This window comes from Lacerta agilis, chromosome 4, assembly GCF_009819535.1.
Source record: "Lacerta agilis isolate rLacAgi1 chromosome 4, rLacAgi1.pri, whole genome shotgun sequence".
Classification (NCBI taxonomy): Eukaryota; Metazoa; Chordata; class Lepidosauria; order Squamata; family Lacertidae; genus Lacerta; species Lacerta agilis.
In genome coordinates, this window is record NC_046315.1 from 39,960,321 (window position 1) to 39,982,835 (window position 22,515).

The following is a 22,515-nucleotide window of genomic DNA, read 5'->3' on the forward strand; positions in this document are numbered from 1 at the left end:
ATCTCAACCCCATGTCTGAAATCCTGGGGGAGGCACTGTCAGTTAGTGTAGGCAGTAGGCTACAGAGCTACATAGATGGGCCAATGACCTAACTCAGTAGAAGACAGCTCTCTATTGTACAGGGAGCTTGCAGTAGTGTACCTTTGTAGCACGTTTTGCATTGTGCAGTCTAAAGGCCAATTTACATATCTTATTTTCCAGACGGTGGAATGATGCTTATTCATGTGCCAACAGCTTGTGTGAATACATCCCCATAATCATCCCTCCTGATGACCTTCAGTATTGGCTTGTTGTATCCTTTGTTTTTCCAGTTTGTTTGTAGTTTGAAAAGGGCTTCACCAGTTCCCAGAAGCTAGCATTTCAATTATTGAATTGTTCCCTTCCAAGCATTGACATTTAATGATTTTTGATTTTTTTTTTTCTACAGAGCTAATGCCCATGATTTACTACACAGTTGGTGTTATGAACCTGGTCACTTTCTACACCAAAGCAAGCACACAATCAGAATGTGACTGCTGTTCCAAAATGTACACTGTGGATTTTTCAGCCTAATATAGATTCTAGGTCTTTCAGAGCTATGTCTGTACCTGAGTTTTAAACCTATGCATCCTAAGACTGGGTTTAATAGGGTCTTGTCCACTTTGTAGTGCCATTGATCATTCTGACAACCTGTGCTTTCTCAATTCTCCTTCTGGTATTTAATCACAGATGACAAGGGGATAGCAAGAGGATTCTTCTAGTGTCCTTTTGAGGTCCTTAGATTAAAGGCAGGTCTCTTTCTCTGTTCCTATGCACTGCAACTGCACAACTCCTTTAAGATCTTCTCTGGTCATCTTTTTTCCTGAAATGTATTTTATCTTTTGCCTCTGATAGTTTAGACACCGGAATTATTGTGTGAATGAGCATTTATGGGGACAACTGAGAGCTTTCATATTGCCTCATGTCACATCAAATGGATCAAATGTTTTTCAGTGAATTCGCACATTCAGCTGCCGGTCACCAAATGTATTTATTACATTTTTTCCCTAGAGTACAAAAAGCTCAGGGTTGATATGCATATGTCTTTCAGCCATTTTATTGTTGCAACAACCCAATGAGGTAGATTTTCCAGGTCTCCTATGTTGAGATAGTTTATTTAATTTATTTCATGAACTTTATACATCACTTTATACAACCCTCAAAGTGGTTGAGATATACATGTTTAATCTATCAGTGTATGTCATCTGTACTGTGGACATATTGAGGGCAAAGCCGGTTTAAGTTTAATATATGCTAGAAAACTCAGGTGTTTCAGGTGTCTGATGCATCTCTTTCTTGTGAGAAACTAGAATGAAGTCAAACTGGATGAAATCCCATTAACAGTAAGCTGAACTGGATTCAGTGTAAGAAAAATTAGTTCATCCTTTGGGGGCGGGGTGATCCCCTGTTTAAAAGGAGGGAACAGCCGTTTTGGCCATTGAGAAGAGGGAGGGTGTGTGTGGAGACAGGGAGAAGAGGGGTGTAGGGCCAGGATAGTGGTGGTTAGGCTAGGATAGGATGAAGATTAGTTGGTTATACTGAAAGAGTGTATGTTCTAGATGTAACTAAGCTGATGAACTATTGAAATAAGCGAAACATGATGTTCTGAAATAAATAAAGACTTGTTTTTGTTGAGCCAAGAGAAAAGAGGCATTTGGTCCAGCCATATATGAATGCTCATGAGGAGGTGAACTCGGGGAAAAGGCAAAACTGACCTGTGATAGTTGGTGTCTTGGAGTTTCACTCAGGAGGGGCAAAAGGGCAGAAACCTCAGTAAGGCTACACAGTTACTAAAAGGGTTTAGCTAACTGACGCAGTGGGGGAAATCTAATGAGAGAGAGCCCAAGAACTGATAGAGCTAAGAGGTATTCTCAACCCAGGAGCCCAGAGCAATATATATATATATATATATATATATATATATATATATATATATATATATAAAACAGGCCACGACAGCTGGACAAGAGAACCCCGTTACTAAGTTATCCCTAGTTATAATAAAAGAGGATTATCCACACAGACGGACCTCATGAATCGAGGTGGGGTGGATAGAAAAAGTGACCCCAAACACCTCAGAAATAATACACTTAGTAAGAGAGGGGTAGTGGGCAGGGAGGTTTGTCGCATGTGTCTACTCAGAAATAACTTTAATGGACTTACTCCATGGTATAGGTTGTGATCTTGTCTTCAGAGCGTTCTGGAAACCAGAAACAGAGCAATCCAACAACAAAAAACAACCACCCCTACTTTGGTCCCAAATTTCTCAAGACCCACCTTAAATGTTAAAAAGCCATTTGAACACATATGTGTTCAAATGGCTTTTTAACATTTAAGATGGGCCTTGAGAAATCTGGGTTTCACATCTGATGTGTCCAGTCTGCAAGTTATCACCTGGTATTATGAAATGTATTATCTTATCATGGTGATAATACCATAAAACCCTGGCTATTTGTAGTTGGAAACTGCCCATTGTGCCAACAAAATGTATTGAGTGATGCTGAAGGTGGGCAAAGACTGTGTTTGGATTTAGTGTTGAGTGCTTTTTTCTGCAAGGGAAAGTGTTTATTTGTCTCAATTCCTATACACACTTCTCTGGGACTAAGTCTTACTGCAAGGTTACACTGGGTTGAACTCAATGCAACGGGTTGTACTGGTTGGCTTAGGATGTGCCCTTTCATGAACAAAAGAAAAATGGTCTGTTTGTCAAAGGGTGTAAGATTCCTGCTGGAGGAAGAGGGGGAATGTGTTTATCATTGTGTAACCATCCACCCTACAATCATCAATGGCACCTCCTGCACTGGGGTGGATGGGGGGGGCACGGGTGGCTGTAGGGGAAATTGGTGAAAATCAGCTTCCCCTTTCTCCTGTGAACACAGTTGCACCCATTGGTAGTCTGGATCCAACCCACAGAATTTTAATATTTATAAGAATAAATATTTTGCTCCTGGGAAATATTTATTTAAGAAAAGGATTCTGAAAGGACATTCTGAAGGGTGTAACATAAACAACTGGAGGTTAGCATAATAAATAGTTAACCCAAGGATCCAGTTACAGGTGGGTAGCCGTGTTGGTCTGCCATAGTCAAAACAAAATCGAAAATTCTTTCTAGTAGCACCTTAGAGACCAACTGAGTTTGTTCCTGGTATGAGCTTTCGTGTGCATGCACACTTCTTCAGATACACTTCTTCTGTGTATCTGAAGAAGTGTGCATGCACACGAAAGCTCATACCAGGAACAAACTCAGTTGGTCTCTAAGGTGCTACTAGAAAGAATTTTCGATTTTGTTTTAACCCAAGGAGTTTGTTTTTTGTCAGCGAGGTTGTAAAGGTGACCAGGAATGTAAGAATCATCTGATATTTTCCATTCCACTACAATTAGTTTATTTTGCACAAGTCTATTGTATATTTCCACAGCAGTGGAAATGGGAAAGACTTGTGCAAAATAAACCAATGCATATCTCAGTCATCAATCAAGATTTTCAAATCAATTACTTTCCCTGTGTGTCCCCTTTCAAAGTTAATGAGCTTCCAGAGAGGTAGCCCTCTTAGACTTTTGCAGCAAAAACAATAAAGAGATTTGTGACACCTTAAAGACAAAGCTAATGAAGTGGCTAATGGCTCATTACAAAACCATATATGGCTGCATTTCTCACCATGTCTATTCAGAAATAAATCCCACTGAATTCTGCTAGGCTTACTTCCAGGTAAATGGGGTTAGGATTTATCTTTATCTTGATTTTACAGTTCCCTATAAACTTAATCGTGTTTTGTTTCCCTTACTCGAGCACCAGGGAAGGACAATTTAGCACCCTTTTGATAGTTTGCTCTGTGTGTCCTAGATTGTATGAATTCCTGTGGGCATATTAAACATTTTATAGTCACTTTAAAGTTACTTATACAAATCAATTTTGTAATGCAACGTTTTATTTCTTAAATGCATATTTTAGTCAGAAAATGGTGTGGTACCAGTATATGCATCTGCTGAAAAAATATCCAAGCTAATTTAGATTTTAAATGTTGGTAGTAAACTGTTAGGAAACGTCCCGCGAGGGCAAGGTGTGAGACTGACCTCCAGGTTGGGATGAAGCCTTCGTGCACTCCTGGCTACTCGAGTCCAGGGGCACATTGATAATATGACCTTATGTTTCATAGCTTTAAATCCTCAGACTTTAACTGCAGTGCACAGATAAAATCAAATAAACCACTTCTTTCCCTGTGAGAACAATAATGAATGTTGCATTCCATTGCTTTTTGACATTCACAGTAGGAATTGGATTAAGGGTACAGTCATAACTCCACTTACCCATTGCATTCAATGGGACTTACTTCTGAGAACATATGGATAGTATTGCAGCCTTAGTGCGAAATAGCTGCCTATGGCAGCAAACAGCTTATAAGCACACAAACACTTCAAAAGAAAGAGAAACTGAATGGGAGGTCCCTGTTGGAACAGCAGTAATCACGCACCAATGAATATGTACATAATATAACTACTTATGTATAATGTGTGGATGCTAAAAAATAAAATAAAAACACTTTTGTTATAGAGAACTAATGCAAAACACATACACAACAAACATATGTGCCATGATGGGGGGTTGAACAGGTGATTAGAAGGAAATTCACTTAATGGTCCATGTCCAATGGATTCGTCCGAGATCCCTAACAGCTGCAATAAATGGCTTTTAAATGTATCTATCATTGGCTAATTCTAATTAGCCCAGAAATGTACCTTTCTTGATCAGCGACAATATACATATGGGAACCTGCTTGTGAGCATCCCTGGAAAACTTGGTTTGTTTAACGTCAGAGTCAGAAAGCAAAGCCAGATGGATCATCTTTGTTACCACGCATGACTTTTGCTATGTTCTCGGGGGTACTTCCAAGATTTAATTTAGAGTACAGTCCTGATCCTTTGAGGACAGCGGGAAGCTTTATCATTTATTCAACAAGATCGCGAGGGCAACATCTGATCAGAGAATGTAAATCACATGATTATTTCTCACTGGCTGACCACTGTTACTTATTTACTTGTCATTTATACTTTCCATTTAACCGCAGTCTATCTGATGTGCACTTTCCACAACCCCAGAGCCAGAGCTGAACTCCCTTAGCAGGAATGCAGACTTTGTACGGAGCAGGAGATTCATTTAAACACAGTGCAAGTCAGTGTGTAAATGCATCACATAATTCACAGGCCGAATGTGCTTTCATATCTATAATTCATCAAGAATAGCTGTGGTTGTAAATCATGCCTTCCTAATGACAGAAAAGTGAAATACTGACAAGCTGTGCAGAAATGCACTGATAGGGCAGTCTAACCTCCTGAGATATCAAATTTGACAACCAGCTTAGCTTTGGAATACGTAAAGAAATTGAGTTCTCTTTAAGAGTATTTAAGTAATGTATACTTGTTTCTCTTTCTTAGACCTGTATATCCCCAGGAGAGAGCAACCCCAGCCCCCAGTTTTTACTGTGAAAACATGTGATGAAAAACTGTCAGCAAGGGGGAAAGTTTTAAACTCTGAATATGTCAATAACTCCATTTCCACTCTACTACTTCAGTTAAATCAGTCAGTTTTTACAACCCAACCACATAGCATCTTCTGCTTCCTTGGCACAGCTTTATATGTTGTCTTGTAGCACTGTGCTTCCACCACCACTACCAATATTGCTGCTACTGCTTCCATTTATTCTTTGCAATTGAGGAGGGCTCGTATGGCCACCGGATGTGTAGACAATCACACAGTAGCAATGGGAACAGAGTAGCAAATCCACCTCTGATTGGAGTCGGCATCTTCTCCTCTGAACCCCAAGAAGACACCCCTTCCACCAGACTTCAATCACTGATTCTTCAGAAGATCGCCACAGCCTGACACCCAAAGGTCTTGAGGAAGCCAAAGGCTGCAGGAAGAGGCACTGGTTTCTTTCTTTCTTTCTTTCTTTCTTTCTTTCTTTCTTTCTTTCTTTCTTTCTTTCTTTATCATTTTTATTAGATTTTTTTCTCTTATAACAATATCTGTAATCATTACTTTACATTCAAATTTCGATTTTCCCCTTCCCTGCTGACTTCCCTCAACTTCCATCCCTGGTTTATTACAACTTGTATTACATTCTGCTGTTTATATATACTTCTATGTTGTCACACTATTATGTTTCTTGTTTTTTATAGGTAAAATTGCAAATGTTTATTTAAATCCTGCCAATGAGTCTATGATTTTTTTTTGTTTCTGCAAATATGATGTGAAAGGTTCCCATTCTTTAGCAAAGTCACCATTGTCTTTTTCACAAAGTTTATCTTTTAATTTTGCCAACTCTGCATAGTTCATCAACTTCTCTTGCCATTGTTCCTTTGATGGTATTTCTCCAGTCTTCCAGTTCTGTGCTATCAAAGTTCTTGCTGCTGTCGTTGCATACATAAACAATGTTCGTTTTTCTTTCAGTAATTGTCCCAAGATTCCTATCAGGAAAGCTTCTGGGGCATTTTTTTTTTTAAAGTAAATGTCATTTTAAACATTTTTTTTCAATTCATTATATATCATTTCCCAAAAGATTTGGACATTCCTACACTCCCACCACATATGATAAAAGGTACCTTCCCCTTCTTTACACCTCCAAAAGTTATTTTGTTCAGTTTTGTACATTCTTGCCAGTTTTGTTGGTGTAACATACCACCATTATGTTACACCAGGTGGTATGAGGCACTGGTTTCTTTAACTGGCAAAATGCAGTATTCAAGGGTGGGGCCTTTGGACAATGAATACTTAGCCCAGGCTATGAAGGTCTGCCTGTTGCTTCAAGACATTGCAGAGACAACTAGAATCAAGGCTGGACTTTGGTAATATGGCACCCTGAGCGAAGACAAAATTTGGCGCCCCTCTAAATATTTCTTATTTTTACAATAATTCCTTTTGGTAAAGTTGCTTTTTATGGATCTTCTCAGTAGATGCCTGTATAATAATAATAATAATAATAATAATAATAATAATAATAATAATTTTGCACCCCTTCAGCTCTGCACCCTGTGCAGGGGAACAGCCAGCATCATCCTAATTCCTTCCCTGCTTGAATGTCTTGCCTCAGGTGCAGGATCGCTGACGGTGGTCCTGAAACCCACACGTAGGTCCCTCTCCATGGTGCTGATCTTTCTTTGCTTCCTGTCTGCCTGGGACTACTGATCTTTCCCTTGCTTGGGCCATTATCTATATGTGGTAGTGGGCATCTCCGTAGATCAGTACGTGAATGGTAATTGAATATATAATAGGAAATAATAGTATCCCCAAACTGCAATTCTTGGATGTTTGGATGATTGATTTTGGAAGAAGATTTAAAACTAGTGACAAGCTCACAAAAGTTGGACAAACTATAACATATTTTTGTAAATCGCCAAGATCTCCTTTAATTCTAAATTGGGATCAGTGCATTTGGATGGTGGCCTGTTTGACTAAACTCACATATTATAAAAGATTTAAAGGAAAACATTCTCCAGACAAATGTGTCAAAAAGTGGAGTTTATTTATAAGCTACTGAAATACAGACAGTCATGACAATGCACAACCACATATAATGTTTTCACTTAAATAACTATTCGTTTAGATTATTTATATTCTAGATACTGGATATTATATGTATAATCTCATCATATATTTGTTTATTTGCTATGAGGAGCTGCTTTTGCAATTATTTTGTATTACACTTTTATAATAAAAACTATGAAAAATACAATTCCACAGCCCAGTTGATTAAGACAATGTGATGCACTAAAACAGGCATAGGCAAACTCGGCCCTCCAGATGTTTTGGGACTGCAATTCCTATCATCCCTGACCACTGGTCCTGTTAGCAAGGGATCATGGGAGTTGTAGTCCCAAAACATTTGGAGGGCCTAGTTTGCCTATGCCTGCACTAAATCTATGAAGTGTGCCTGTAAGTCTGTGCAATAACATGGAACTCTTCACCCAGGTAAATAGAGAGGTAACTAGATTTTAGATACATCAAGAACAGATACAAAGCCATTACTTTTACATGTTTGACCAAAGCTTAGAATGATGGCAGAATCACTTAGGATCAATGACTAACTGACTTACACACAAGAATGATGAGTTAAATACACCATCACAAAGACATGAAGTTTACAAGCCACAATTTGAATGGCACCTAAAACTATACCTATATATTATTAAAAAGTCACAGCAGGACAAGATTTAATCATGACTGTCTCAGCTACAAAAAAGAGGAGAGGATTCAGAATATGTAATGAAGCAATTTTCTTCAAATCTGTTTGCTGGGACTCTGCCGAGCATGAGAATGACATTATGCTCACTGCCTGATCAGTGATATCTACAGAACAACCCAGCAATCCTTTAATGCACTCGCTGTAAGCCTTCACTGTTGTTCAGTGGTGCCATCAGATCGTCCTTACAGAGATAGAACTGCTGACAAATTCGGTGTTAGCTGAAGTGAAGTGAAGAATATGGCAAAAATTGCCCTCCCCTGCTAATGCCGAAACCTATGTTTTAAGCAGCATGACTTCTTAAGTTTAATAGGAAGGCAAACATGATTCTGGAGTTGGAAACTGTGCTGTCTAGAATTTTTACATCTGTATGAACTGATTTAATCCTTCAGGTTAACCTGAATATAATGAAAGGGTTTTTAAAGATTTGCTGGAGGAGTAAATTGAAATACTAACGCTTTGCATATACATTATGTTGGAGCCAAAGAACCATGAATGGAATGAAGTTAGTGCTCTTCCTCAGATGTCTATACAAGTGCTATAAATAGCAAGCAGGTTATAAAACAGTTCTCATGTTTCTGCATGGAAGAGTGTCTTTGGTTTCAGCTTCACTTTTCCAGCACAAGGTGTAAAACATCCATTTTTTGACCAGAAATCACATTTGAAGGGCACATTTGAATATGCTGTCTTCTAATGACGCCAGATAACATTATCTCAATAATCTTTACAAAAGGCTTGCAGGGTAGATCAGCGCTATTATACAAACTGCATCCTCATCTTGCAGATAGGATGAGTCTGTGGGAGAATGGCATGTTCTTAAAGATTCCATGACAGAGATGGTATCTGAACTACCCAGAACCTGCTGATGTACTGCTCAGGGCCAAACTAAGAATAGTATTATTCATGTGATTGGCCTCTGCATGTTTGTTCCACCCTCCTCGCCTGTAAATTGTAAGTGTAGGACCCTGACTGGGGGCACAATATGGAGCGACAAGGGACTTTATTTAACCATTTGCTCCTGCCATAACTCAGATATGGATCCCCCTTCTCACGACAACCCTGCAAGGTAGATTGGGTTGAGTTTTTCTATGCATTGAATACAGAATGACTTGCCATCAAACGAATGTGTATAGGATTGCCATGTTAGCTCTATGGCTACACCTAGCCATGTGAGTTTTGTGCCAGCTACTGCATATTATGGGATTGTCAGTTGCCCACAGCTCATGCTCCTTCTAAAAATTACACAATTAAAAGTGTAAGTATGCATTTGAAAGCTTGGCATCAAATTTTCTGGTTATCTTAGCAGTTAGAATGGTAAGAGAATAAGCAATGCTGAATGAAGACCTGTTTACATCCTAGATTTTTATTTGCCTGTGATGCTGTATGGGAAGAAAGACAAGAACTTTGAATCTGCAAACTGCACCCCTTGACTATCTGTCATTTCCACCAGATTATTATGGTCCTGCTGGAGCCATCTGCGAAGTAAGAGAGCAAAGAGCCCTCTCTCCTTTGCTGCAATTTGAGAACTGCTGTGCACTATTAAACAGGAATAGGTCCAAATCGGAATTACTCATCTAATTACTGGTTGGGATTTGGATTAGCATTCTGGAGCTCATCTTTCTAAAGGGCAGTGTGAAAAAGAAAAAGGAAACCATTAATCTAAATGCACGAAGACTTTGGGGATGTTAAGATCATGTGCATAATCGAACTTTGTGAGTCAGCGAACTCTCTAGTGTGAAGACTAAAGTATTTATCTCTCAAGGAAATGCATCACATTTATTGGGGCTTGCAGAATATCGCTGATAGCTCAGTATGAAATTTTCTGACAGGCCCTGTATAATTGTACAATGAATGTTGGTTATAGCACTGTGTAGGAGCATATTAAATTCTTCCTATGCCACCATATGGCTGAAATATTAAGGAATATGGGATTCAATGTATGAATTTTGCAGAGGATGCAAGAAGGTGTTAGATAGATCAATGGAAAAAACTGACAACATCTGAAGGTTATATTAGAAAACATCTTAGCCTATAGAAGTGTATAGTAGTCCTTCCTAGTAGGTTGGAGGTGTGATGGGTGGGCTGACAGAACTAACATGCAAAATATGCACACTTATGGAGACTGCTAGAATTATAGGCTAGCCATCCACTGGGAGTTGTACAGTTGGAGTTCTTATAGAACCATAAGAGTTAGAAAGGGACTTTGGAGGTTATTAAGTTCAAACCCTTCTCAGTACCAGATCTCTGATCCAGGACACAACAGCATCCTTGCAGATGACTATCCAGCCTTTCCTTAAATATATTCAGTGGAAAGAACTTATAGAAATAAATGGACATGGTTTTATTATATCTATATTAATATAAAAAAATTTTATACACTGCATCTTGGACCTACTTTTTGATAGTACTGGAGGTGGCCGCTCTGGTGGGGAAAGTGGCTCCAAGATGCACAGGAACAGCAGTGGTGCTAAACCTGGATTCGCTCCTAAGTGTCAAGTGCAGGGTTTATCTCTTCATTGTCACAAGATGTTCAGCCAAAGCTTTTTTTTAAAGCAGTCACATCTTTACCTGCTAATACATTACATATGTTCTAGTCATATCCTCAAATTGCCAATTTTGGGCAGTAATAAAATATATTACTGGGTATAATACCCCAAAACATCAAAATGATGGTGAAGGTCTTCTTCTGCAGTGGTGTCAGGCTTCAGGGAATCCCCCCCCCCGGTGGCAGTAGATAAGAAGATCAAAGAAAGGAACATCTTACCAGTTAGAAACTTTAATAATCACAGTGAGAGAACAAAGAACACATCTCCAAGAAATGGTGGTGCTCCTAGTTAAGGATCACACCCCCTTCCATCCCTATTAATCTACATCACTCCTACGTTTTGTAATCTGAGTTTGTACCCTCTGTGATTTTTGTTCTCACACTTTCTGAGCTCTTCTTGACCTTGGGCTGAGCAGAGGAATGCTGTCCAGAGACTGTGAATCTGTTAACCCTTTCTCTTCCAGTGTTTCTTCTCCTAGGTGTTCCCCATCCAGTATTTCCCAACTTCGGCCTTCTGAACTGACCACTGTCTGCAAACCACTGTTCCAAATCTATTCTGTCTTCCTGCTCCTGGGAAGATTCAGGAGCAGGAGCAGGAGGAGGGGGAGGCTCCCACTATTCCTCCTCAGCGCAGCCCTCCTCAGGACAGTCCCTGACAAGTAGTCTATGGAATCTGCCTTTGTAGAAGCCTAAACATGAGGGAAGCACCAGGTTGGGGAAGGCTGCACAAGGCTAATCCTGTCAGTGAAAAGCAGCAAGTGCCCAGAGGCATTATACTAGTTACATAACAGGAAGTTGGTGTGTTCTGATGGGGGAAGCCTGCACATGCTGATTTTCTGCATTTATTACTCAGCTAGTAGAAACAGAGATTTTCTCAAGAAAAAAGCAGAGCTGGGAGGCCAAGTTGGTAACACTGCTGACTGTTATGGTTGTTTCCTCAAAGATGTCATGTTTGCCAGAAGATATGGAGCAGGATAATTTTTGCTTTCAGGGGAATTCTCAAGACGAAGAGGTGAAATAAATTAACGAAACAAATGTTTCTTCCGTAGATCTGAGCCAGGCGATCAAAGGACCAGGTCCATACAACATTAGGGAGATAGTGTCTGACAAACAAATGCAGACACAGGAGAGTAATCCTGACTTCCGAGCCATAGAATGTTAATGCAGAACTATACAAAGAGCCCTCCAGATGGTAAATAGTGCATGATTTGGGCATGGTAATTTAGAAGCTGTCTCTGTACCAGTTAGAGCAGGCTTCTGAATGAGCATCAATTGTGAAGCTTTTCTCCCCTCCCCCGTTTAAGTGCCACCTGCTGGCTAGTTTCTAACTAAGCGCAATCAGCCACTTACATTTTGGGCTGCACCACAAAAGGTTCTTTAATTTTGTTGAAAGTGCCTTGGAAACTAAGACATGTGCTTTTTGCATGTTTTGCTTGAGGCAAGTAGGAAAATGTGAAATCGCTCGTCAATGAAATCTCTTTTACAAAATTCAATTCTTATTCTGTTTGTTAAAAATATCAATAAAAGTATTAGATAATTGAATAATAGGAGTTAAATCACAATTTAAACCATACTTTAAAGGGGTAACCATAAACAAAAGGGACCTCTATGGAAACAAACAAAATGTTGGAAGAGAATGCAGACCTTATGCTGTGGTATAAACAGATCAAAGCACACAATGATCACATGAGGCGATTGCACTTGTTCCCTGTGAACCGTAGTTTGCAAAATGGCTGGGAGACAGGATGCTTCACTTTCCATTCATTTATGTTCTATAATTTTAAGATAACAAAGCAAGCAGAGTGAAGAAGCTTGCAACAAAGAGAGAACTGGGCTTATGAGTTGAATTGAATGGGAATTTCATTAGCACAAGCAGTTTCTGAGCTTTGGCCACAGTACTGCGCCTAAGGTTTCAGATTAAAACTGCAGAGTGGAAGGAAAGGAGGAACTTTTTCTGCCTCACCACTTCCAGCTACTCTCTGAAGACTGAAGAAGAGACCCTCTGAAGAACATTAGGGTGATGGGCAGGGGAAGGACTAGACCATGTGAAAAATGAACGTAATATTTTAGCTGCAGTTCATTCATTTTTAGCTTTGTATTTTTGTAATAAAAAGCATGCCTAGACATTCTGTTGTTTTACCCATAACCTAGTTTAAGGTACAATTTAGCTCCTAGCTTTCACACCTCATTTTCTAACACTGTTTTCAGCTCCACTGTCAGAAGAGGTATGAAGACAACAAGAGCTTGGGCTTTGTGCAAGGAATGACATTGTGTCCTCCAAGTAGGGCAAATGTGAACTCATCATGCTTGTTATACATCTGCTGAATCACAAAAGATTTCTGATTAGTCTGCAGCAGCAGGTATCACAGAGGGTTGGAAATGGTGTAAGAAGCCAGGGAGACAAATTAAGTTTCAATTTTAGCAGATGAGTCAAGTTATTACTTGCCAGGAATAAATGAGCAGCGACATTGGAAAAGTATGTCCCATACTATGCATCAGAAGCACTTCACAACATTGTCAAATTCAGCAAGGTAAAGTTGGATAATGAATCATGTTCATGATCTCTCTCATTTTGTTTCTGCTCCTTCAGCATACAATTAAAGCAGCATCTAGCAGTATAGCTGATATTTTTGAGGAATGTACAAATTTATGTCGGTGTGATACAAAGGCTAGAGCAGAAACCTGGGAGATGCTTTTCCTCCACTCCTTGAAATTCCTCTGCAATAAGGCACCCAAAGTTTCTCCTGCCTATTCCTTCCTATTTTCTCTCAACTTCCTGTACTGACAAGACTCCAGGTATGCCATATCTGTTCAAGAAATTGGGAAATGCCAGAACCAGAAAGGAAAGGTTGGAAGATGTCATAGCTGCCTCACCTGTTACAAAACCGGATTGGATAATTTCAAGTTACAAGGGTAATTTCTAGGCTGCAACCTGGCACCCCTAGTTCCACAGACAATCTCTTGCCTCAGTTCCTCCATTATTTCTTTCTTTGCCTCCCTTTACTCAGGCTTTCCTTACATCCTTTTTATTTTTTAAAAAACTTCATTTCATTTTCTTTTTCTATTATTACATTCATCACATATCCATAACATTCATATTACAATCCCTCTTCCCTCCCCTCATGGGCCTCCCCCATCTTCCACTTTTGGTTTATTTCCCCCTTATTACCCACTGCTATATCTAAAATTACATTGTTTTACTTCCTTATCTACTACATATTATTACTAATAAATTTGTGAGTGTTTAATTAAATTCCTTGCATCCTTTTTAAAACCCCCATCCCTACCTTCATATCTGTTCATTTCAACCGTACCTGCCTTCTTTGTCCTCCTTCAAAATCAGCTGTCCTGTCCACCATTTGCAATAGCTCAGCAGCTCAACCATTACCTCTAATTTTGTCATTAAAAAAAGATTGTCTTTTCTCTCTATTTCTCTGTTTATTGAGGGGGGGACAGTTGATAATTGAACAAGTATTTTACTAAAATCAGGAATCATTTCACTTATTTTTTATATTAAAAATGCCTCCAAAAATAAATCAAAATGAGCAAGAACCAATGACAACTCTCTCCCACCTATTGCAAAAATGTTGGTTAGTGTTGATGGGAGTTGTAGTCCAACAGCACCTGGAGGGTCACATGTCCCCCATCCTTGAACTACAGTATTTATATGTCCATCTTTTCTGCACACAACTGTACAATTGGCATCATGGTCACACAATTTAAAGGGAACATGGGGAACACATGCTATACATACAAAAAGAAAAAGGAAATAAAATATTCTCTCACACGGAGAGACAAGGAGAGACAAGAGGGCCTTTCTAAACGAGCAATGCAAAGAAATAGAGGAAAACAACAGAATGGGAAAAACCAGAGATTTATTCAAGAAAATTGGAGATATGAAAGGAACATTTCGTACAAAGATTACCACAATTAAGGACAAAAGTGGAAAGGACCTAACAGAAGCAGAAGACATCAAGAAGAGGTGGCAAGAATACACAGAGGAATTATACCAGAAAGATATGGAGGTCTCATACACCCCAGGAAATGTGGTTGCTGACCTTGAGCCAGATATCCTGGAGAGTGAAGTCAAATGGGCCTTAGAAAGCCTTGCTAACAACAAGGCCAGTGGAAGTGATGATATTCCAGCTGAACTATTTAAAATTTTAAAAGAGGATGCTGTTAAGGTGCTGCACTCAATATGCCAGCAAGTTTGGAAAACTCAGCAGTGGCCAGAGGATTGGAGAAGATCAGTCTACATCCCAATCCCAAAGAAGGGCAGTGCCAAAGAATGCTCCAACTACCGCACAATTGCACTCATTTCACACGCTAGCAAGGTTATGCTTAAAATTCTACAAGGCAGGCTTAAGCAGTATGTGGACCGAGAACTCCCAGAAGTGCAAGCTGGATTTCGAAGGGGCAGAGGAACCAGAGACCAAATTGCAAACATGCGCTGGATTATGGAGAAAGCCAGAGAGTTCCAGAAAAACATCTACTTCTGCTTCATTGATTATGCAAAAGCATTTGACTGTGTCGACCACAGCAAACTATGGCAAGTTCTTAAAGAAATGGGAGTGCCGGATCACCTCATTTGCCTCCTGAGAAATCTCTATGTGGGACAAGAAGCTACAGTTAGAACTGGATATGGAACAACTGATTGGTTCAAAATTGGGAAAGGAGTACGACAAGGCTGTATATTGTCTCCCTGCTTATTTAACTTATATGCAGAATACATCATGCGAAAGGCTGGACTGGATGAATCCCCAACCGGAATTAAGATTGCCGGAAAAAATATCAACAACCTCAGATATGCTGATGATACTACCTTGATGGCAGAAAGTGAGGAAGAATTGAAGAACCTTTTAATGAGGGTGAAAGAAGAGAGCGCAAAATATGGTCTGAAGCTCAACATCAAAAAAACTAAGATCATGGCCACTGGTCCCATCACCTCCTGGCAAATAGAAGGGGAAGAAATGGAGGCAGTGAGAGATTTCACTTTCTTGGGTTCCATGATCACTGCAGATGGTGACAGCAGTCACGAAATCAGAAGACGCCTGCTTCTTGGGAGAAAAGCAATGACAAACCTAGACAGCATCTTAAAAAGCAAAGACATCACCTTGCCGACAAAAGTCCGTATAGTTAAAGCTATGGTTTTCCCAGTAGTAATGTACGGAAGTGAGAGCTGGACCATAAAGAAGGCTGATCGCCGTAGAATTGATGCTTTTGAATTATGGTGCTGGAGGAGACTCTTGAGAGTCCCGTGGACTGCAAGAAGATCAAACCTATCCATTCTCAAAGAAATCAGCCCTGAGTACTCACTAGAAGGACAGATCCTGAAGTTGAGGCTCCAGTACTTTGGCCACCTCATGAGAAGAGAAGAATCCCTAGAAAAGACCCTGATGTTGGGAAAGATGGAGGGCACAAGGAGAAGGGGACGACAGAGGATGAGATGGTTGGACAGTGTTCTTGAAGCTACTAACATGAGTTTGGCCAAACTGCGAGAGGCAGTGAAGGATAGGCGTGCCTGGCGTGCTCTGGTCCATGGGGTCACGAAGAGTCGGACACGACTGAACGACTGAACAACAACAACAACTCACACACAGAGACACACAAAGGGGTAACAAAGAGAGTAGGCATAATTCCTGATGACTGAGCAAACATTTCAGCAGCCAAGTTTTTAGTCAATGCATTCTAAAAATGGATTGTAGATTCCTCCCCACCACTACTGCTAACCCAAAATGTTTATGAGGCTGTTTGGAAACAATCTGCTCCTAAGAAGCCAGATTTAGCAACTCGGCCACCCAGGCTCGATTTTTTTTTTCCAAGGGGAGGGAATTAGTTTTCCTAGTTTGTCATACCTGACATCTTGTGGTAAGTGTAGCAAATTTGTTGGAAGACAGTCAGTCCCCATGCTCTTGGGATGTAGCCAATAGTCTCTTTCTTAATTTAAATAACCTCCAGACAGCTATATCACAATCCTTAGGCCTATTTCTTGAAATCATTCAGAGTCTGCTGTAACTGTTAAGTCTTGACCAATAAGGAAGTAGCTTCCATAGTTACATCCAGTACTTTTTTCTGGGGGGATGCAGGGGTACGCATAACCCTAAATATTTTGTGAATCTAAGTTTGGCCTCATTGAGGGGCAGTATTTCAATATGAGTAGGAAAATGAGAGTACCCCTAAACAATTTTTTAAAAAGAAAAAAAGCACTGGTTACATCATTCTGCAAAATAAAACTTCAACCAATACCTTTAATTGTCAAGAACTCTCTTCTTGCTGCACAACTTCGTTGCAGTTTTGTAACAGAAAAGAAGGCTACCACGACAGATTCCTTCATCTCTTCCAGCAAGCAGGTGTTCAAATATCAGGGTCAGGCATTTGGACTTTGCATCTCTATAGATAGAGCATTCTTCAAAGAGATAGTGAGTAAGATCTTCCACTGGGGGCAATGCAGTAGTAAGAATCTTTGATGCTCAAAGTACCAGTGGCCAGTAGGAACACTATTGAACAAAACAGTAGGGCTTCTACCAGATGTTTATTGGAGATGAGACTTGGAGTTTGACATTTAAGATTTCTGTACACTGATCTTTATTAAACCTTCTGTTTTTATCACTTGAATGCACCAAAGTTTCTGGTGAGGTTTCAGGTTGGTGTTACCTTATTCCACCTAAATATCAGGCTGGCATTTTGTGCTTTGCAAGGAGACTTCATAAGGAACTGCTGGTGTCAGTCCAGCTTTTGCTGTCACTACCATAGAAGACATAACTGTGACATTCTATTTGTGCTACAAAATAAATTATAGAACAAGAGACTTCTGTGAAAGGTTGGAAAGGAAATTTTCTAATTTTGCTCGATGGGCTTGGATGTCTTTGGTGAACCAGAAATGTGAAACTTTCCCCAAATCTCTCATGTCTCATATGCACAATGTGTGCATAGATGAGAAGAGTTAGCTGGCTACAGTCAGATTTTAGTACGTTCCCTTTAATAGGGATTTTGTGTTGAAGCATGCATTTTGGGAGAAAATACATAAGAAAAGGACCGGGGGATATTCTGTGTAAGCATGGAAGTAGGTACATCTTTCAACATTCTTAAAATCTCAGGGTCTCTTAAACAAGTATCCAACAGAAATCAAGTAGGAACATTTTGGTATATGAAAGGGTTATTGGGGAAGGGTCCCCCCCCAACTAACAAAAGTGCTAAATTTAACTTAAGTAGGCCATGACAAGGCCTAGATTTTGTTCCTTACAATTACATTTTCATAATGATGCAAAGCCAGTGGGGGGGGGGAAGTTATATATAGTTTATGAATGATTTTTACCTCTTAATTTATATAAGATCCCAACCCAAGTTTAAGTTTAAGTTATCCAAGGTGGCAAAAAGAATAGTAATAAATGGCTAGTAGCTCCAAAAGGATCTCTTACAACTGGAGGAATGGGCATTAAAATTGCAAATATGATCCAATGTAAGTGTAAAGTAATGCACATAGGACGAAAAGATAGTAACATCACAGAGAAACTGATGGAGTCCAAATTAATGGTAATAAATCAGGGAAGAACTCTTAAGAGTTGTAGTGGATAGCACAATAAAAATGTTGAACCACTGTGAGGGAGTTGTGGGAAAAAGGCAAATTCCATTTTAGGAGTCATTGGAAAAAGAATAAAAGCCAAGGGGCTGGAACTACTCCCTTATGAGGAAAAGTTACAATGTTTGGAACTTTTTGTTTAGAAAAAAGGTATGTTGAGGAAGGGACACGATGGAAGTGCATAAAATTATACAAAGTGAGAAGAAATTGGAGATGTTTTCTTCTCTCTCATAATACTAGAACCCAGGGTCAACCACAACCAGTGAAGCTGAATGGTGACAGATTGTTGTTGTTGTTGTTGTTGTTCAGTCATTTAGTTGTGTCCGACTCTTTGTGACCCCATGGACCAGAGCACGCCAGGCACTCCTGTCTTCTACTACCTCCTGCAGTTTCGTCAAATTCATGTTGGTAGTTTCAAGAACATTGTCCAACCATCTCATCCTCTGTCGTTCCCTTCTCCTTGTGTCCTCCATCTTTCCCAACATCAGGGTCTTTTCCAGGGAGTCTTCTCTTCTCATGAGGTGGCCAAAGTATTGGAGCCTCAGCTTTAGGATCTGTCCTTCCAGTGAGCACACAGGGCTGATTTCCTTCAGAATGGATAGGTTTGATCTTTTTGCAGTCCATGGGACTCTTAAAAGTCTCCTCCAGCACCATAATTCAAAAGCATCAATTCTTCGGCGATCAGCCTTCTTTATGGTCCAGCTCTCACTTCCATACATCACTACTGGGAAAACCATAGCTTTAACTATACGGATTTTTGTCGGCAAGGTGATGTCTCTGCTTTTAAAGATGCTGTCTAGGTTTGTCATCACTTTTCTCCCAAGATCACACGTGTCTTTTAATTTTGTGACTGCTGTCACCATCTGCAGTGATCATGGAGCCCAAGAAGGTAAAATCTGTCACTGCCTCCATTTCTTCCCCTTCTATTTGCCAGGAGGTGATGGGACCAGTGGCCATGATCTTAGTTGTTTTTTATGTTGAGCTTCAGACCATATTTTGCGCTCTCCTCTTTCACCCTCATTAAGTGAATTAACACTCATTAAGGTGAGAGATTAAGAACAGACAAAAGGAAGCATTTTGTCACAAAGGCTATCAATGGCTCCATGTAATGGTGTCTGTTTACTACCTCCAGGGTCACACACCTCTGAATACCTGTTGCTGGGGAACAACAGTGGGAGAGTGATGTTGTACTCCTTTCTTTCTTGGAGCCTTCCCAGAGGCATTTGGCTGGCTAGTGTGGGAAAACAGGATGCTAGGCTAGATAGGCCTTTGGTCTGATCCAAGCAGGGCTCTTCTTATGTTCTTTTAATTGAAAAAAGAAAAGATAACCCAGCAATACATCATTGATTCTTCCTGTGGAGCGGAAATGTGCTTCTTAACCTTCTAGGCTATACCCAGAGAAAATAGATGCATAATGCACTAGTGCTGCTGGAGACAGGAAAAGATAAGGTAAGTGTATCAATGGGCAACAAATACAGTTAAAATGTTATCTTCCATAAGTATAGGTTGAAGCTAGAATTCTACCCTTTAGCTTGTGCTTACTTTCATTTTCTCACGCAGTTGTGTGATAAAGCTTGTTCACAAATCAACAGCCTCATATTCTATGCCTTCCAAATGAGTAACCTTGCCTGTTAAGTAAGAAATTGACAGGAAGCTGTGGTCAAAACAATGAAAAATAAATAATTGTTAGAACCCATTTGACTTTCATTCCATATACAGTATGTCCACAGCCCTTAGCCTTAATACCGGCTCACCACAGGGTTGTGTGTTGAGTCCCCTGCTCTATACCCTCCATACGTATGACTGCACAGCCATCTATTCCAGCAACAAAATTATCAAGTTTGCTAATGACACTACTGTGGTGGGGCTCATTTCAGGAGGGGATGAATCCGCCTTTCGGGACGAGGTGGAGTGGCTCTGTGTTTGGTGTGGAGAAAATAATCTGGCTCTTAATACTGCCAAGACCAAGGAACTGGTGGTGGATTACGGGGGGGGGGGGGGAAGGTGGATATTCAGCCCCTGTATATTGGCGGGGACTGGGTGGAGAGGGTGGCTGTATTCAAGTTTTCGGGAGTGACTATCAAGCAGGGTATGACTTGGAGTGCAAATACTACTGCTCTGGTAAAGAAGGCCCAGCAGAGAATTTATTTCCTCAGACTTTTAAAGAAGAACAATCTGAGTGAGAGACTGCTGGTGTCCTTCTACCGAGGCTCCATAGAGAGCATTCTTACATATAGTATTTGTGCTTGGTTTTCCAGCTGCACAGCCATGGAGAGGAAGGTACTCCAGAAGGTCATAACCACAGCCCGAAAGATTATTGGTCACCCTCTCCCATCTCTGGAAGAACTATACAGTTCCTGCTGCCTTAAAAAGTAAACAATATTTTACAGGATCCATCTCATCCAGGTTACAATCTTTTTGCACCATTGCCTTCAGGCAAGAGATATAGAACAAGTAAAGCAAGAACAAATAGATTAAAAAATAGTTTCTACCCCAGAGCTATAACCATCTTAAATGCTGTAACCAGATAATATGACCTTAGAGAGTTGTGATGGGTGTGTATGTATATGCATGTGTGGCTGAAAATGTGTTTTTTGTCTTGTTTTTATGGGATGACATTCAATTTCGTTGCACTTGTACAACATTGTACTTGTACAATGACAATAAAGAAATCTTATCTTATCTTATCTTATCTTATTTTATCTTATCTTATCTTATTTTATCTAATCTTATCATCTATCTTATCCCTACCTTTTCCCTGAACCAGAGCTGCCAATATGGGTTTGATCTATCGAACAGTTTTAACTGGGATTTCGATTTTGACAAGTAGGCACACATGCCAATGCAGATATGTTTTAACCTACTAGGTGTAGTACTTAGCATAATGTTGGCTGAGCTGCTTGATTATATGATGTGCATTTGCCAAAATCTTATTCAGACAGCCAAACTGTTTAAGCACAATATTTAGATCTCAGTGAAGGAGATAGATGCTGTAGAGAAATGTGAATCCTTGCAAAGATTGATGGATTGATGAGATTCTGTTTAGGATAGGCCAAGAACAGATTTTCAACCAGAAGGTGAGAGATGGAGGCAGGAAGAACATATATTCAATGACATAGAAGACAAAGGCTGGCTGCTTTAAAGTAAGGTTTGAAGTTTTCCTGTTAATCAAGTAAGTCTTGAAGTTTTCCTGTTAATTAAGTAAGTCTTGAAGTTTTCCTGTTCATCTGCTGCCAACAGAAAATCCGCAGAGAACAATTGAAGATACAGTGTAAAAAACAACAACAAGAAACAAGAAAACAAAAGCTTTGTCAAAATAAAATCTGCTGGACTGCATGATTTCACTATCATGTACCAGCACACTAGATGACCAGATAAAGTCAACTGTCAGCATGGAACATTAAAATGAACAGGATTATTTACTGTTTTTGGAGCAGCTGCTTTCTCAAAGATTTTTATGTAGGTGGGGGCAAATTGCACAGGCATTGCCTGAGTTGTGAAGGGCCCGATAGCAACATAGCCAGCTGTTATACCCTGCAATTGGACTAGACTGAAGACAGGCCCAGCCAGGTCCAAAGGTGGGGCGTTCCCACTCTTCTGGGCCTCTAAGTGACCCATTTAAATATTAAATTATTGGGGTACAGTCCTGCCAGCTCCTGCATCCAGCTGGCCATGTGGTGAGATGGTTTCCCACCCTCGGCCTCCCCAGTGGCCAGGCCAGGCTGCAACTGCCACCACCGTCAGAGTTGTGATAATTGGTCTTTGTCTCCCACTTCTTTTTCAAATTAGCCAATGCTGATACTTTGGGACTTGCTAATTTTTATTTTTATTTTAACTTTATTTTACTTAATTTCTAAGTAAAAGTGATACCCCTACTGACTAATCTGCATATTCTCACAGAAGTATAAATAAATAAAAGTATCAGGGCACCGTGCGTCTTCCAGTAGTTTACACAATAGTCTGCAAAACACTTCCACTAAGCTTCATAGCATGTTGTAAGTGTTTTTCAATTTTCAAGGAACATGAAGTATCTCTAATGTCAGCAAGAAAGGCCTCTAGAAAATTGCTTGGCATCCGCTGGCATTCATCATTTTAGATACTGCTGGATTTTTCAACGCACTTGTTTATCTGAAGAGTTC